General features: G+C 32.4%; 1 protein-coding gene across 2 annotated transcripts in view; it reads left to right on the top strand.

The window, feature by feature from the left end:
• Positions 1 to 7,533: 7,533 nt before the first annotated feature.
• pot (zona pellucida domain protein papillote) overlaps positions 7,534 to 17,663 on the top strand; it is a 52,077-nt gene continuing 41,947 nt past the window's right edge. For both annotated transcript variants that reach the window (XM_085192799.1, XM_085192798.1), the window contains exon 1: positions 7,534 to 7,602. The gene's annotated coding sequence lies outside the window, so the exon portion shown is untranslated. The remainder of the gene's footprint in view (positions 7,603 to 17,663) is intronic.

Raw genomic sequence — 17,663 nt, 5'->3', positions numbered from 1 at the left:
ATAGTTTTATTTTATTCTTAAGAATTTTATAATTTTAAAAAATTCTGATGAATTTGAATGATGTAAATTATGTATTTATATCCTCTATTTTATATTTATTGGTACAATAGAACAATAAATAATAATAAAATTGCATTCTAACTTCACGCTATATTTAAATTATTTTTAAAGCTGAATCTTGCCACTCAACACGCAATACCTCCAGAATTCGACACAAAGTAGGGAACGGAGTGTCTTAACATTAGGTTCCCTCTGCCGACCCTGCTGTGTGCGGGATACAGCGTGAAGTTGATTTAACAACAAGACTAACACTGTTTGCCTAATTTTTATAAAAACTTTTTGTATAACATAAAGATTTTTAATAAAAATATATTTTTAAACTTTGTTAAAGTGGTCCTAAAATCCTATCGCTTCAGTTTATCACTTAATATTTGACAAAAACGAAACCGTGTATTCCATATTATTTTGGTCCTAGCAATACAACCTCTAAGTCCAAGGCAGTAAGGATCACGCTCACCTTCCCTCGTAACTGTCAATCACCCACATGAAAGCAAAGGTGTTGCGTAATGAACGCTTTATGCAAATATTATAATGCTCTTGTATTTTTATTTTAAACAGCTGGTTAAAAGTGAAAATATGTATTTTTATTTTTCCCGCATGAAGTAGGCATGAGGAGTCTAGAGTTAAGACATTCCTCTCCCTAATATCTGTTGAATTCTGGACCCATTGCGTGTTGAGTAGCGGAGTTCAACATGTTAATGTACAGATATTGTCATTAAAGTAACAATGTAACTAGGCCACGAAAAAAAATTTGTTTAATAAATAAACGATAGAGTAGTCCAAGCGGGCGAAGCTTCGACCGGTGTTGTTTTAAATGAAGCAGGAATAAAAATCTGGCTATGGTACCCAGACACAGTATATTTTGTCTTACAGTATACGTACATATATTAACAATCGAATCCAGGAAAGGTAGAAAAAAATGTTTATAACTAAAATTGAATCCCAATTCTCAAGTAAGTACCTAATACTACAAACAATATAGTACAGTATAGTATTATAGTATGGCACCGTATGATCAATTCGTACGATAGCTAAGGTAATAAGGTAATTGGTAATTAGCGTAGATACGCGGATACGTCGATTCCGCCCGTTGTTCGTGAGACACGCGATATTGGCGACGAGACGACACATACATACATAGGTAATGTAGGTACGCGGCTATCAAGTCACGACAGTTAGTGCGTGATCTGGCTCATTATGAAGTAATTGACGTGTTATTTTTATTGAAAAAAAAAAAGCGGCTTCACGCTTTTTCCCGCGTATAAGAGTAAAGAGATTTTATTGAAATCATAATTTGTACCTTATTTTCGAGCCTTAGTGTGTTAAGTGGTCGAATTCTACTTATATTGTGTTTTAATAGAGTGGGGAAAATAAAAATAATATAGTCCCCCGAAAGGAAATCAAATTAGCAACCGTTGGATTTGCAGTCAGACGTTGCGCCGCTGTCCTACGACGGTCTCGATATACGAGTAACGATAAATATTATATTAAAATGTTGGTAAATAAATTTGCATCTATCGCGTTTATCACAGACAAATATATCTTTAGATATCGTTTATAACATAACGCAATTTAAGTTTTAACGTTAAATTTTTTCTTCACGTATGGGGTCCTCACTAGGTACCTACTATAACTAACTTGGGAAACTTAAACACGGATTCTCTCAGCCTACCTTGCTACGTGCGTGATAAAACGTGAAGCTCAAAAAGAACAACCACCATATGTACACTAAACATGAGGACAACTGAGCGACGACCTCACAATTAACATAATGTCAGCCAATTGCAAAGTATATAAGTAGACAGACAAGCTAAAATGACGTAAATCAGATACCAGACCTAAACAGGCATTTCCCGCAGGTGTTTTATAAGTGAAGGTTAGAATCTCTACGGTTATCTAATCCAGATTGCAACTTGTCCGACTCGTTTCGCTTCCGCAAAGATTCCACTTACTGCTGTTAGCATTGATCACATAAACCCTTTACTTATGTTGATATATTAAAATAATTGATTTTTATTGTAAAATGGCGGTTTTTATCCTTAAAATGTATTTAATGTTAATTTATTACTTTAAATTAAAATTTAACTTTCTAAGTAATGATATACCTATTATCGAAAATGTATCTTAATTAATGCATTTATTTTTAAATTTACATTCTCTCTCTCAGCTTAATGCTGTTTTCATCATGTAGCTAGGTAGGCAAAGTTAGCTTAGAGTTAAGACACCCCGTATCCCGACTTCCCAAATTCGGGAGGCATTGCGTGTTGAGTAGCGGAAGTCAACGCCGCGCTCTGCCTCGATACCAGAGCGATGAAATGAGAATGGTTAATGAAAACAAATGATAATGTCAAATGTCTATGGTGAAAATCTCTTTTCTTTACGTGCAATATATATTCACTGATTTACTCATGAATATATAGTAAACTAACAGACCTTAACGGCGGCCACATTCCTTGTAACAGCATCGTCTTTGGAAAGTAATTTTAATTATAATAAACTAGCGGCCCTCTCGCGGTTTCACCCGCGTTAACTATGTTATTATTAATTTCTGTCTCCATGGCTACGTCCTAGTGACGTCTATGCAAAATTAGAGACTCCTAGCATTTGTAGTAACGAAGTTTCATACAAACTTTCGACCCCAAAAACAACCCCTTAGAAGTCGAATATTGCAAATTCCCGTCTTAGCAAGCACTTACGTCCTATAAATAACTCCTATGCAAAATTTGAGATTCCTAGCACGTGTAGTTTCTGAGATTTCGTGATGAGTGAGTGACCTTTCGATTTTATATATATAGATAACAAAAACTATATACAAAGTAAATTAAACCTATACATATAATAACACGCTTTCAATATTTTTTTGTTAAAGAAAATGTGTTTATTTGCGTGATGAAATCTTAATAGTCTTTTGTAGAAACAAAGATTGTATGTCGTTAAGATAAATGATTTATAATACAAATATAATCGATTTTTTTTATAATCGGTTTATTAAGTTAATTAATGATTGATAAGTGCTGGTATCTATCTCAGCCCATCAGCGTCTACTGCTCGTTGGCTTCCCTCATCGAGCGTCAACCATCCAGCGACAAGATCAGGATCTTGGGCATCATCCATCCTATGCCAGCAACCTTCTTTGAATCGTCTGCCCATCGTGCTGTTAATTTTATGTCATTGTGAAGCACTTGAGAGGAATCTAGCTGAAGGGTAGCAGTAGTGGGTTCAAATATTTAGGTTATGTTAGGTTCCCTCATTAAGTAAATTGTCCCTAAAATGAGTATACTTATGTATATGTTTACAAAGCAATTAGTAAAGTAACTTAATTACAAATCTATAGCCATTTTAAAAGATATATAATTAGAGGAAATCAGGAAAATATACGAGTATTTGTGGCTATATTGAAATAAGCATAATTAAATTAGCCATTCACTTTGAAAGGAAAGCAAAAATATGACGTTTCGAGCTCCCAAGCTTATGAAAGAACAATGGCTGCCGGTCCATATTACAAAGTTTTGATTCATTGTTAACTGCTGCGTTTTTATTACATACATATTCTCAGACGAATCTTTCACCGACTTTCTAGTTTACGTAGATCTGCACGCATGGATACACTTATACAAAATGTACTTAATATTATAATGTACTAGTGGCCCGCCCGCGGCTTCGTCTGCGTAAACTACGTTATTATTAATTTCTGTCTCCATGAGTACCTACGTCCTATAAGCGACGTCCATGCAAAATTTGAGACTCCTAGCATTTGTAGTAACGAAGTTTCATACAAACTTTCAACCCCAAATACAACGCCTTAGAAGTCGAATATTGCAAATTCCCGTCTTAGCGAGCACCTACGTCCTATAAGTAACTCCTATGCAAAATTTGAGATTCCTAGCACTTGTAGTTTCTGAGATTTCGTGATGAGTGAGTGACCTTTCGATTTTATATATATAGATGTAAGTACTTGGGCTGTGTGGTGCCGACTGATGTAAACGCAATCGATTCCCACTCGGGGGATTCTCGCAATGTCTAGAAAATTGGGGAACGGAGTGTCTTAGCTCTAGGTTCCCTCTGCCCATCATGCTATATGCAGATAAATACTTAACACTATAACAAATATAAATAGCGGGATAAACGAAGACTAAACTAGGTTCCTAGACAAGTTTAAAGGAAATTTCATATTAAATAGCAAAACAGAATATTACTTCTTATTTAACTACAATGAAAAAATCAAATAAATTAGAGCACCGTTATGTAAAATTTGGACCCAGAATCACGATGTAAGGACGGACATTATACAAATAAATTAAACATATTTAGATTTTTAAGAGGCCAGCGAGGCTAGTCGTGGAGCAGGGGAACTAAGGGTTCGATACAAGTTCGACGAAATGAAATATTTAATATTTTTAGCTCTAGTGTCGAGAAAAAATTAGATACCACTTTCATTTTCCCAATCAACCTGTCCACTTCTCGGTAAATTGACACAGCGTATGTCTTTTACTCCTCCTATCTTTTACTATAGCACGGTGGTATATCTTTTACCTCTATCTTTTACCCCTCCTATCTTTTACTACAGCACGGCGGTATATCTTTTACCCCTCCTATCTTTTACTACGGCACGACGCGAGCGCGACGGGCGACGGGCACGCCGCACTTTACCGTTTCTAACAGTTATGTGACTTTTAAACTGCGCGGTGCGACCGTGACCCTTTGTTGAATGGAATTGAAATTTCGCGAATTATGTTAATTATTTTTTCTTATTTGTATTTATTGTATAACTTAATAAGTTCTTCGAATTGATCGGAATCAGCTATTTTCTTAGGTGTTACTATAGATTCCAAACTCCAGTGGAACGCTCATCTGGAAGCACTTGCGGATAAACTCAGCTCTGCCGCGTTTGCAATTAAAAAAGTAAGACAAATGACGGACGTTGACACTGCCCGACTAGTCTACTATAGCTATTTCCATAGTATTTTATCTTATGGAATGCTGCTATGGGGCAGTGCTTCAGACATAAATTCAATATTTATCCTCCAAAAAAGAGCCGTGAGATATATTTATAAACTAAGAGCGCGAGATTCTCTGCGAGATGTTTTCAAAGATGCAGGTATTCTTACAGTTGCTTCCCAATTTATATACTATAATATTCTCTTTGTCCGACAAAATATACATTGTCATAGTAAACATAGTGACAATCATACGATAGAAACAAGAAATAAAGATAAGATTGTTACTCCAAGTTTTCGCCTCCAAAAAGTTAATAAATCTTTTATGGGTCTGAGCATACGTGTATATAATAAAATTCCACAGTGTATTCTAGATTTGCCACTTCCAAAATTTAAAATATCAGTAAAAAAAATTCTAACAAGTAAAGCTTATTACACTGTTCAAGAATACTTAGAGGACCAACATGTATACATGGAATTAATGTCTATTGAATGTAATGCAGGATAGCTGCCAGCTAATGTAATAGATTGTACCATTGATTTTGAAAAGAGCAACTGTTGAGTTTCTTGCCGGCTCTTCTCAGCAGAACTGCCTTCCGAACCGGTGGTAGCTTTTTGTTCATATGTTGATTCGACGATTCAAAAGTGCTTATTATAAGTTTATTTGAATAAAGAATATTTTGAATTTGAATTTGAATTTGAAAGAAATATTCCATTATGAACATTTCGCGTATTAACAAAATGAATGAATAAAAGAATATTTACATACTGAAAATACTTTCGTTTTGAATAACCTCACGATCCTCCAAAACGAAAGAAATACAAACAAAAATTTCTAAAAAAAAAAAATACAGTTGAAGTGATAACCTCCTTTTCTTACAGGAGTCAGTTAAAAACGCTATGCTGTAATAAATATGACTTCCATAATAATACGTACATAAGTTAGTCAGAAGCTGGTAGCGAGCAGCGTGGGCCGCGGTGAGCGGTCAAGGAACGCGGAACTGCTGCCCATTCATTCGTACCTAGTATACGCTATTAGAATTATTAATAGGACAATAACGTAAACATTTTATTATGAATACTGTATTTAATAAAACAATATCATTGTTTTATATAATTAATAATTATGAATATTAATATTATAAATGTATAAGTTTGTGTGGATGGATGTTTATTTTGCTCTCACGCAACTTTCTGAACGGATTTTTATAGCTTATTTATACATCTTTTTTTTTTTTTATTTATTACTATCAAATATCCATACAAATATATTTTTACATTTATGAAGGCACTACAAAAAAACACGAAGGTTTGTCTCGAGTACCATAACTCGTCTAAATTATAGATTTAAATAATAAATGAATAACGCATAGGCTATAATCGATATAAAGATTTGATTTAATTTAGTGTAATATAAAAATAAGTAAGAGCGGGTGAATTTTTAAATAATTGCAGGCAATTTAATATTAAATTACAATTTTCAAATTCATTCTCTGTATTTTATATTTTTTTTATTTCTATTTATTGTTTACTATTTGATCGTCTAACATGCAAAACGTTAAATCTATTCTTAAGGAATACTAACTAGGCTATATCAAAGTCCCTAGTAATAGCAATGATTAATGTAAAAAGGATCCTTTCATCCTTATATATTGTGCAAAAGAGAGATTTTCTTTTAGCATTCAATAAGTATAGATTTGGAACCGGTGCGACTGCTAAATGTCAAATAAGTCACATTGACAGGACCTTGGGTCGATTCCCAGTAATAAAAAGGAAAGGAAACGGTGCGTGCGCCGGGAACACGCAAGAAATGGCGTTTGTATGTTTTGTATAGTTGTTGAGAAATTATTATTTTTTGTTAGAAGGTTATTTGATTACAGATAATTTGGGTTTTTTTCTATAATTTAATATGAAGTTCCTCAAGATTATATAGGTTTTTTAATTCTTAAATAATATCCGAGTTAATGACGGACTAATGATGGGTCTCAGTCACACCTAATAGATAACTAAAAAAATAATTTATAACTTCATTGTAAATCTTAACTCACTCAATATCAACGCGCAATGCTTCCAGAATTCGACAGAAAATGGAGAACAGAAAGTCTTAATGGGAACATTAGGTTCCTAGGTTCCTTCTGTTTACCCGGCTTTATGCGGGTTATAGCATAAAGCTAAAAAACAATTTTAAACCTAGTTATGAGAAGCTTTGAGATTATTAGTTTGCATCTGTTTAATTTAAATTAATTTCATACATTATAAATATATTATTTAAAAAGTGTCAATAAATATGTAATATGTATTGAATTAAATATGCATTATATTGCATATATTAAATAGGAATTTTCTAGAAAATTTCACAAGTCAGCCTATTTTTGTACTTTCTTACATAAATAGATAAATCATGTAAATTAATTCTCTAGGCAATAAATAACATGATACAAAAATAGCTTACCGTTGAATATAAATAAACAGTTATTTTGTTTCTTTAAATAAAATTACTTGTTTAGGTTTTTTAGTTTTAATTGCGCCCGATTGACTTGTTGTTTCTTTGCAGATACGACCGTTTTCGATGCCGCCTCGAGGATAGGAGACGTCAATAAGCGAGGTATTTTATAGTAATTACTTTTATTATTATTTTCATTAATCCTTTTTAAATCGTTGAGTATTAAATAGGAGAATTAAATGTTGATTTACTCTGGTAGTGAGACAAAAGCGCGGGGTTGAGTTCTGTCAATCAACATGCAGTCTCAAGGAGTGGGCGGTGCATGGGTGGAACGTATACTAGGGTCCTTCTGCCTTCCAAATTAGTTAATATTTAATAATATATACACACTAGCGGACGCGCGCAGCTTGGCTTGCGTATTTTGGGGGTGAATTCTAATAAACCATAAAACATGTGTTCAATGAAATGTTTTTAAGAGTCTAAATTTCTAATATAATAATCCAGATTAGATTCAGTTTGTATAGAGAAAAGATTTTGCCATACAAACTTTCAACCCCTTATATGCACCCTTAGGGGGAGAGAGATGAAACACGTGTTCAATTAAATACTTTTAAAAATATAAATTTAAAATTTTATGAAAATCGATGCCTTTTTAATTTTTTTTCCATACAAACTTTCAACCCCTATTTCACCCCTTTAGGGTTAAAATTTTTCAAAATCCCTTCTTAGTGGATGTCCAGATTACGAAAGTAAACATCTGTCCAAATTCCACGTTTCTACCATCAGCGGTTACGGCTTTGCGTGCGTCTTACCTCAGTCAGTGAGGGCAAGTCCTTTTATATATATAGATTACATGATTTCATTATCTAATGTCTAAATATAAAAATAACTAATAAAATTATATTATATTATTGAGGCTGTACGAGTATAAAAATGTATGTTCAATAATATATTATGTTATTTTCTGAAAATTTTCCTTAAAATAACTTTAAATTTAATTTTATTTCACATTTCATTTATTCAATAATCGAATATTCAAATTCATAAATAAATTGTATTTAAATAATATATATTAATACAAATATTAATACATTTTTTATTAACTTTTTTTAAAAATTTTTTAATCTAAATATGGCACAGAGTATAATCTATGGGTACTTTACAATCGGGTGATTGTGAAATATTAATAGACACCTAACATCGCATCTATAAAGTAAATATGCAAAACATTGTCGCTCTAAGCTATATATCTCTAAAGCAGCACTATTTCACGCCCATCTTGTATCAATTAAAACAATAATAATAATTCACACGATACGCCTCTACCCTTACAACGCTACACGCAATAAAACTACAGGAGATTATCATCACACACTATGGCTTAAAGGGCCTAAGTTTAAAAATAATATATCAAACTTTATTATAATAACTTAAAGTTTAATTTACTTTGAGAAATAATTGCTTTTTCCAAATAAAAGAGAGTACGGTCCAAAGACAATATAGAACAGAATGCAATGTTGCTTGTCTATGGCGAACGATTTATGGCGCGAGTCCAAGATTTAATTTCGCCATCTTTAAGTATTTTTTCTTACAGGTTAGCTATTTTTAGATCGAGTTTATCTTTATTTTATGTTAACATCCCAACTATTTAAGTTTTATTTTTTATTAGATTTACTGTGAAGTTAATTAAAATGATTAACTTTGTTTCATGCTAGCATTTTGTGCTAACGTTATACAACAGTTTTTTTGTTTATGTTAAAAGTTTACAGAAATGCGAAATATTTTTAAAATTTAGTTTTCTAATATGTAGTAAGTCGCTTCTCTATTATTTACTCTTTTTGTCGATAAAAATTTATTAAGTAATACTTTTAAACAAACGTAGGTTCTTTAAGACAAGTCAGTAAAATATTAAAAATGTTATTTCCCCAAAATGGAATGGAATCCACAACCTGTCACGTTTACCGTCGCACGTTTGTATAAATTACTTATTTTTATATAAAGAAAAAAATATTTCTTTTATTTTCATTTCATTTTCATTTAGCTACCACAATATAAATATCACGGAATATAAACAAGGAAAAGGTCCATTAAAATTTTACAAATGCTTACAGCTCGATTACACGACTTACAATATGTAATTAAGTCATTACAGCACACGGATGACGCGTGGAAACAAATTTGGCCAAAAAACTTAAATCGGACAGTGGGTGGATATGAAATGTTGGCAATCGCCCAGCAACGCCAACCTTAATATTTTTTTAAATTTCTCATGTTCATTTCGTTGAGATTTTGATAATAAACTTTTGCTATGTAGTTTTGTAGAAATAAGTCTACATAAATGTGTTTTTTCTGCTGTTTTGGAATATAGCTTCGATCCCCATTCCCCACTGCGGGGAATGATTATATTTAAGTCATGTTCATTTCAAGGTCTGACATTCAACATAGAATGTCTCTAAAATTAATAGGAAAGTAGGGATTGGGATATTTTCACACTAGGTTTATTATCTTCCTATCCTGCTGAATGCAGGATTTAGTGGTAAGCTATTTTTGTAATAATTGGACGCTCAACTCTACTAGTAATGCCTCCAGAATTCAGTGGAAAATGGAGAACAGAGTGTCTCAACACTAGGTTTCCTTTGCCTATCCTGATTATGGGCGGGATCAGCATGGACATACACTAAAGCTCACACATGAGTAATGATTTGCTTGTTTTTAGAATGATTTCGACACCGGTACATTTAGCGCGTGCAATTTGACGTAATCGATCCGACACCGACACGGATGTTATAATATGTTCGTCAGCCAGTGTCGTGTTACTTGTTGAGAAAGCTCCGTAACTTTATATGTTAGAAAATATGCATACATTTTATTATATATTTATATTTGTTTTAAGGCTAGTCGTGGTATAGGGGGGGGGGGGGTTCTGTTTCCACCCGGGAAAGTGAAACATTTCATGTCATACATTTCTCTCGCTCTGGTAAATGCCTCCAGAATACAGTAAACAAGGGGCATCGGTAGTGTCTTAATGGAAACGGCGTATCCTAATACTAGGTTAGCTTCCCTTTGTTTACCCCCTTTGTTTCTAGAGACTATAGACTATTTATAGCCTTCTTCGCTAAATGGACTATCTTACTCAAAGCATTTCCTGATATTAGCGCGTCCAACCAAACAAACTCTCACTCTACTTTATAGTATTGGTATAAATTAACTTATTTAACAGATATTTTCTGTGTACATACATACCTAGTCATAAATATGATAATTAGAAAGAATTTTAATTAAAAAAAATAAGTTATAAGAAATTGCCTTATATGGTACACTTAGGACTTTTATCTCTCCTTTTTCATAACACGTGTTCAACATTATTCACGAAAGGTCATTATGTATCATGATGTCACTATTGGGCGTCGCCGACGTTGCGTAAGCCTGCCTTGAATTTACCTACATCTTATAAACTTATTTATTTATTTATTTATTTTTGTTTACTTATGTTTCTTCATTTTTATAAAGTACTGGCACTAAAGCCAGTCGTACTGTTGATAGTGGGTTCGATTCTAACTTGAGGAATTTAAATATTTAATATTACCATTTCCTCGCTCTGGTAACGAGGCAAAGTGCGGCGTTGAGGTACGCCTTATGTTATGTAATAGAAGTCTCGTAGTCGTATATTGGGGTTTCCGCAATCTATTCTATGTTTGCCACTAGACAATTTAAGTAATTGTAAAAACAACATTAATTAGTAAATTCAAGTGCAGTAGTTTTAATAGCTATTGGATCTAAGTGATAATAAAATTATGATCCAGAGACATTTTCTTGGGATGGGCTTTACCTTTGGCATCAAACTATTCTGGGGTGGGCAGGCCCCCCTATTCCTCTGCCCATGGGGGTAAGAAAACATTAATGTGTTTCTTTTAGGCATCAAATAACAAAGTTTATTGCACTGATTACCTCCCCGTTCAATCGCCGTATCAATATTTGTATTCAATATTGACTCTGTGCTAGCGAGAATCGAGTCTTATTTTACCGTTGATGCTTCATTAATAGTATTACCATCCTTATTTTTATTGGCATAAGATATATAATAGGATATTTATTTTTTAGTGATAATTCGTATGTTTGTCAGTTGTTAACAAAAGGAATGCATTTCCTGATAAATATGTAAAAATTCTTTGTGCTCACACGATAGCTTCGAAGTATTGGTACTAGTATAAATATGTACATATGGATATCTTAATGTCACTTAAACACTAATTTTCGTCTGTGAGTGCTGTGATTGAATAGTGTGGTTGAGAGATATTAATTAGCTGTTATTGGTAATTTTCATTGTTTAGTTTTTGTGTGCGTCTTTTAATTTATGTAATATATTTTTTTTTATAAAAAAATACATACATTACATTCAAAACAATGTGTATCTAAAATATTTTCAGTAAATTTTAAATTTTAATGAATTAAATAAAAAAACTGACTATATCAAGTTAATTTATCCTTCTAATAAAGAAAATTGATTTTTTATTTTGATAAAGAATTGTACATAATTTTTTTGTTAATTATAAATTTTGTTATTATTATATTGCTTAATATTTTTCAAAGAAAGCTTGTACTGTACCTTGCTGGGTCGTTGAAGTCTTTTGTACTGGTAATTGTACAATGAAATCGCTATGCCACATACTCGTATTATACTGTAGTAAACATTATTGAAAGTAAATTATAATTTTACTCAGTATTTTATATCATCATAATCATGTTTAGCAAAGCGCGGCGTTCAGTTCCGCCAAGCACCACGTAATGCCTGAGAAACTGTAAAAAGTATTCACACTGTGTTATGTTAATGAAATGATATAAGATATTTTGATGTCGTCTATTTTTTTTATAAAAAAAAATGTAAACGCGACGGTTGTGGGTTCGATTCTCATTCGGGGGAATGAAATATATTTTAATATTTTAATTTCCCCGTTCTGGAAACAAAAGCACGACGTCGAGTTCTGCCACTAAACAAAGAATACTTCGAGAATTCAGCAGAAAGCAGTACCTAGGTTCCCTTTCACTAAAAAAAAATTCCAAATTTGGTTTAAAGTCGAGATTCACCCTTTATTTCAATAAGTAGAACGAAACTTGTATTACACTGGGCAACACACTATGTTCTTTAGATCACTCTCGAATCCGAGATAATTCGTGTTGAGAGCCGGAACCGAACGCCGCGGTTTATCTTAGGTTATCCTTCTAACTTCTACTTAGTCGCAATTGTTACTACACTAATGTAAACATTTGTTAAGCAAATATAGATATAATTAGAGGAAGCTTGTTTATCTTTCATATCTACGAAAGGGATTCGGAATTCCGGTAAAAAAATCAGATATACTTGACCCGAAAACACACACGAGGTTATATTTAAAGCTAAATCATATACCGTTTGTATTTATGAGCATTTAATATATTTTTTTTATAAAATTTAATTTTTTTTTTACTAAACTTGAACTGAAACTTGAATGGAAGCCGTCGTGTGATTCTAAATGCGATGAATGTGGGTACGATTCTCATTGAAAATTAGTTTCATTTTTTCTTTCTAGTAACGAGACAAAGTGCAACGTAGAGTTTCACCATTCAACACGCATTGTCTTGAAAATTTAAAAATTAGGCAGCGCTCGGGGAACGGAATTTTCTAACTACCCTTTCTCTATACATAATAAGTCGTAATATAATAAAATATACTTCAATTTACTTTAATTTTGAGTCTAGTCGCGGTCAAGCGTGCTAAACGCTACAGGTAGTGGGTTCGAATCTTAGTCAATGAAATGAAATATTTAATATTTTCCTCGATCTGGTATAGTTTCGCCCTTCAACAAGCAAAGCCTCCAGAATTTGGCAGAAAGTGGGAAATGGAAGTGTCTTACTAAAACTGGAGTTCACGAGTTTCCTAGGTCCTCCTCTTCTTACTCTATTAAGTGAGATAAAGCCTGAAGCTGAAAGAACATTAATATATTTATACATAGAGAAGATACAGGAACAACATAAACGTTTATAACTTTATATTTAACGTCAAGGCCATACAAAACCATAGTCATTAGTCAACATCGAGACACTCATCGCCGGAAGTAGAAATGTGTCACCGGCCACCGCGTCGCCAGATAAATAAATACATGGAAATCCATCTAACACATGTATTAAATAAGACTTGGAATAGTATTGTTTGTGATGACTATTGTTATCCTCTTTTACGCGATGAAGTAAATACATAGTTATTTTTTTTCTTTTTTAATTTTTTTTTACATTAAGGGGAATTTTGTGATAAGAGTTGACTGGCGGAATACAACTCTGTAATTTGTTTTCTTTGCGAGAAAATGAAAATAAGTCATGGGAATCGAGAGAATGAATTCATCGTGTACATTTTGAATCTTTTAGACGTTTTATAAATTAATTTACATAGTCACAATCTATTAGGAATGAAAAGTACTTTCAAACCTTGAATTATTTAAATGAATGAATTTATATAAAATATGTTAATTAATAATATAAAAAAATATAAAATTATGTTTATTACAATTTTAAATTACTAAAAATCCGGTTATGAAATCCGACGTAAGGTATATTTGTGAATTAATTATATTAAAAATATTCACATAACCTTCTGAGCAATCAAGAATGAAAGCATCGAATACCTTAAAGTTAAATGAAATGGAGGAAAAAGTGCTTAGTTATATTTAAATCTGTCAAAGTCTATTAAAAACTAGCAGCCATTGATTGTAATATGGGGAAAATACCTTAATAGGAGACGGAGTATTTTAACACTAGCTTCCCAGATTCCCTCTGCCTACCTTGCTAGGTACGGAATACAACATGAAGCTAAAGAAAAAATAAAAAGTAATACTTTTATACCAACGTTTTTAAGACTGTAAATCCAATAAAATCTTGTTTCTATAATCAGGTTTTATAAAAATCAAATGAAATTTGGACGCGGCGTTTAAAAAGGCTTAATTACCCCGACCCGGGCCATTGTACTCCGAATACGGCGATACCTCTTGTTTATTTGGTAAAGCTTAATATACGACTTATTTACGATGTTTCAGATGTAATAAACATTTTTTCTAAGTTTGAGTATATAATTTAGTGTCATATTTGATCTATCTGTTAGTTTGTATATTACTATTATATTTTTTATATGGAAATTAATAAATATTTATTTATTAAATATGTCGGAAAACCAGATCGTTTCTATGAAAACTAAAGTATATAATAAGTAGGTATACAGGGTGGAAGAGGCAGCGCTTCTTTTACTGAAACTGCATATAGGGTAAAATATTTCAAACCCAGAATTAAAAAAAATTATTAAGGTAGCTCAACAGTTTGGACGTAGGATTTTTTTTTCATTTCACGATTTTTATCCATACCTGTATTTCGTGTGACGCACACATAAGCGTGCGACGTTGCCGCTTTGACAGGTAAGTGTGTGCGTGCCTATGTTATACTTTACAAATGGCGTTTTATTTTAAAACAATAATTTTATTATTTATTTTGTTTGAAAAAATAACTTTTTCATTTTTGGGAATTATTTTTTTTCTGAATTATATTAGGCTTTTATAGAGTAGTTAAAACTGTGGTTTCATTTAAAGTGGTGCTGGCAATTCCACCCTGTATAGAAATATGTATAACGTTGTTTTAATATAAGCAAAATCTAGATAATTCTATATCTATTATTGTCTTCTGGCTTTATTTTCAATATCCTTTATTATTGATTTTAATATTTAACTTTGCAAAATACTTCATATTTAGAAATATGCAAGTACCTATCGATCTCTCGATATCTACATGTATGTACTCTGTTTCTCAACTACGATTACACGCTACGATCCTTTCATCATCGATTGCATTAGACCTGACATAGATCTACGTCCCATAAATCCCAATGTTCTTTCGTATGTTTAAGTACAAATGTTAGTTTAGATATTAATTTCTCTACTTTACTACTTTTTCCTATAGAGCTGGGTAGGAAAACCCAGTGTTAAGATCATACCGTTCCACACTGTATTTTTTATGCTGTATCCCACACATAGGGAGAGAGGGAGACCTGGGAACCTAGTGTTAAGATACTACGGGTTCCATTAAGACACTTCCGTTCCCCACTTTCCGCTGTTTTAGTTATTTAATTAAAATTGTGATATTTCATAGTTTGAATATACCACAGGCTTAATATATTTCAAATTTAATATACTTAGTTTAGAATTAATTTTCAGATTGCTTAATAAAGGTATGTTGCTTATTTCGAAACACGCGTAAAAATAAACACGTTTTACACACTACACCAATATACATGCAAAGCCAAATTGAAATTGTGATTTGTGATTGTGCTTGTTCTATTAAACGTTTTTTCTATTAAACTAAATGGACGACAATTAAAAGAAAATAAAGGATACACCGATGCGAGATTGCTTGAAAGTCTCGACTAGCTATGTCAAGTGGCGACTCAAAGATGGCGGTATTTACGTGCCAGTAAAATTCTTTGTTATTTTTTAGTATAAACAGTATATGAAACTACTTTTTGCTTAACCTTTAATCATGTATTCTTTAGCGAAGGTCGCGGGACAGGTTGTTTGCTTTAATGTGTGATAAATACTCATCAATATTTATATAAGAACTTGGAAATACATAGGTAAGTTGTATATTATAACGTCGTAAAAGTCTTCGTTTTGATTGTAAAACGTAAAATTCTGTTTTTTTCCGATACTAACTTCACAAGTTTAATACTTTTTTGCAGAGCAAGGTAGGCAGAGGGATCTTGGGAAACTAGTGTTCAGGCACTCTGTTTTCATTAAGAGACTTACCTTTCCCACTTTCCGCCGAAGTCTGGAGGTATTGCGTGTTGAGTGGCGGAATTCATTTATAATCTAATGTTCAATGTATAATGTTTTTGCTAGTTCAGTTTCTTATAAGATAATTGTGAGATATTGCTCTGAACATAGACATTCATTTGATTGGGAATTAAATTCACGACCATCGCTCAAACATCTTCATCGATCGATCAAATTTTGACTTTTTTATAAATAACTGTAAGTAAGCGTTACAGTTGTGAATTCGATTCTCAACTAGGAAAAACTAACTATTATAATTTTCCGGTTTGGTAATAATACAAAGTGTAATGTTAAATACCGCTATTTACAATGTCTCGGGAAATAAGGTGAAAACTGCTGATCGAGTGACTTAACTAGGTTCCCTCTGACCACCCATATAACATATGCAAGATATAAAGTGAAGCCAAAAAATATAAATAAAGAAAATATTATTAATAAAAGTAACAAGCATAGTACAGCGTGGTCAAAATGGCTAATGTAATATCCTTGTAGAGTCAGTCCGATGATGTTTCTATGCAAATGACCCGCTGGGTGACGTAAGAGATGTTCTTGCGAGTATTTTTATGACATTTATGTACTCGTATGTACCTATGTAAGAACGTATTAGATGCAATTGCATTGATAACATTTTAGAATTTGTATTCTTTGTTTTACAATCTTTGTTTTAAACTAACTCGAGAAATTAACTCGAGAAAAACATGTAGATTTTTCTTAAAATAGGTTTTGTATGTTTTCCACATATAGCAGGAAACTTATGTTAAAACATTCCGTAATATTTATTAGTAAAGTGAGACGTTTTACCTAATTTTCTAGACATTGTTTGTTGAGTGAACTTAACGCCGTCTCTGTCTCCGTCCGTCTTTCGTTGGTCGTGATAGAATCAGCATTGTTAAGCAAGAGAATCATAAGTTAAAGTTCAATTCAGGGTAATATTAACATTTACCATATTAATCTATATACAGGGTGTCCCAGGAGCCAACGATAAAACGAAACCAGGTGATAGACCAAGTCGTGACAGTTATGAGAAAAATATAAAAAAAAATCTTTGTCATGTATTTTTCATATTATATTGATTTTAAAAAATATCGCAAAAACCGACACCCTGTGATGGTTTTTCACGTCCCTGGACTACAAATATTACTCTTTCTTCATTTTTTTTTCTGTAATGTAATCATGAGTAACCCTTCTGTGAATTACAGTTTAAGATTTAAACATACCTGCATCAGTTTTCAATAAAATGTGGTGTTTTTGCCAAACATTAAATTCAAAATATTTACTACACCCAACTTTAACCGACTGTACTATAAAAAAAATGTACTACACTGTTTTTGCAAGTAACTTTAAAAGTTGGCGCATTTAATCTGGATTCCGAAATGGTAC

The sequence above is a fragment of the Heliconius melpomene genome, chromosome 11 (assembly GCF_056956725.1).
Source record: "Heliconius melpomene rosina isolate 202511_hmr_F chromosome 11, ASM5695672v1, whole genome shotgun sequence".
Classification (NCBI taxonomy): Eukaryota; Metazoa; Arthropoda; class Insecta; order Lepidoptera; family Nymphalidae; genus Heliconius; species Heliconius melpomene.
Note: the sequence above shows the minus strand (reverse complement) of the source record. Positions and strands in the feature narration are given on the sequence as shown.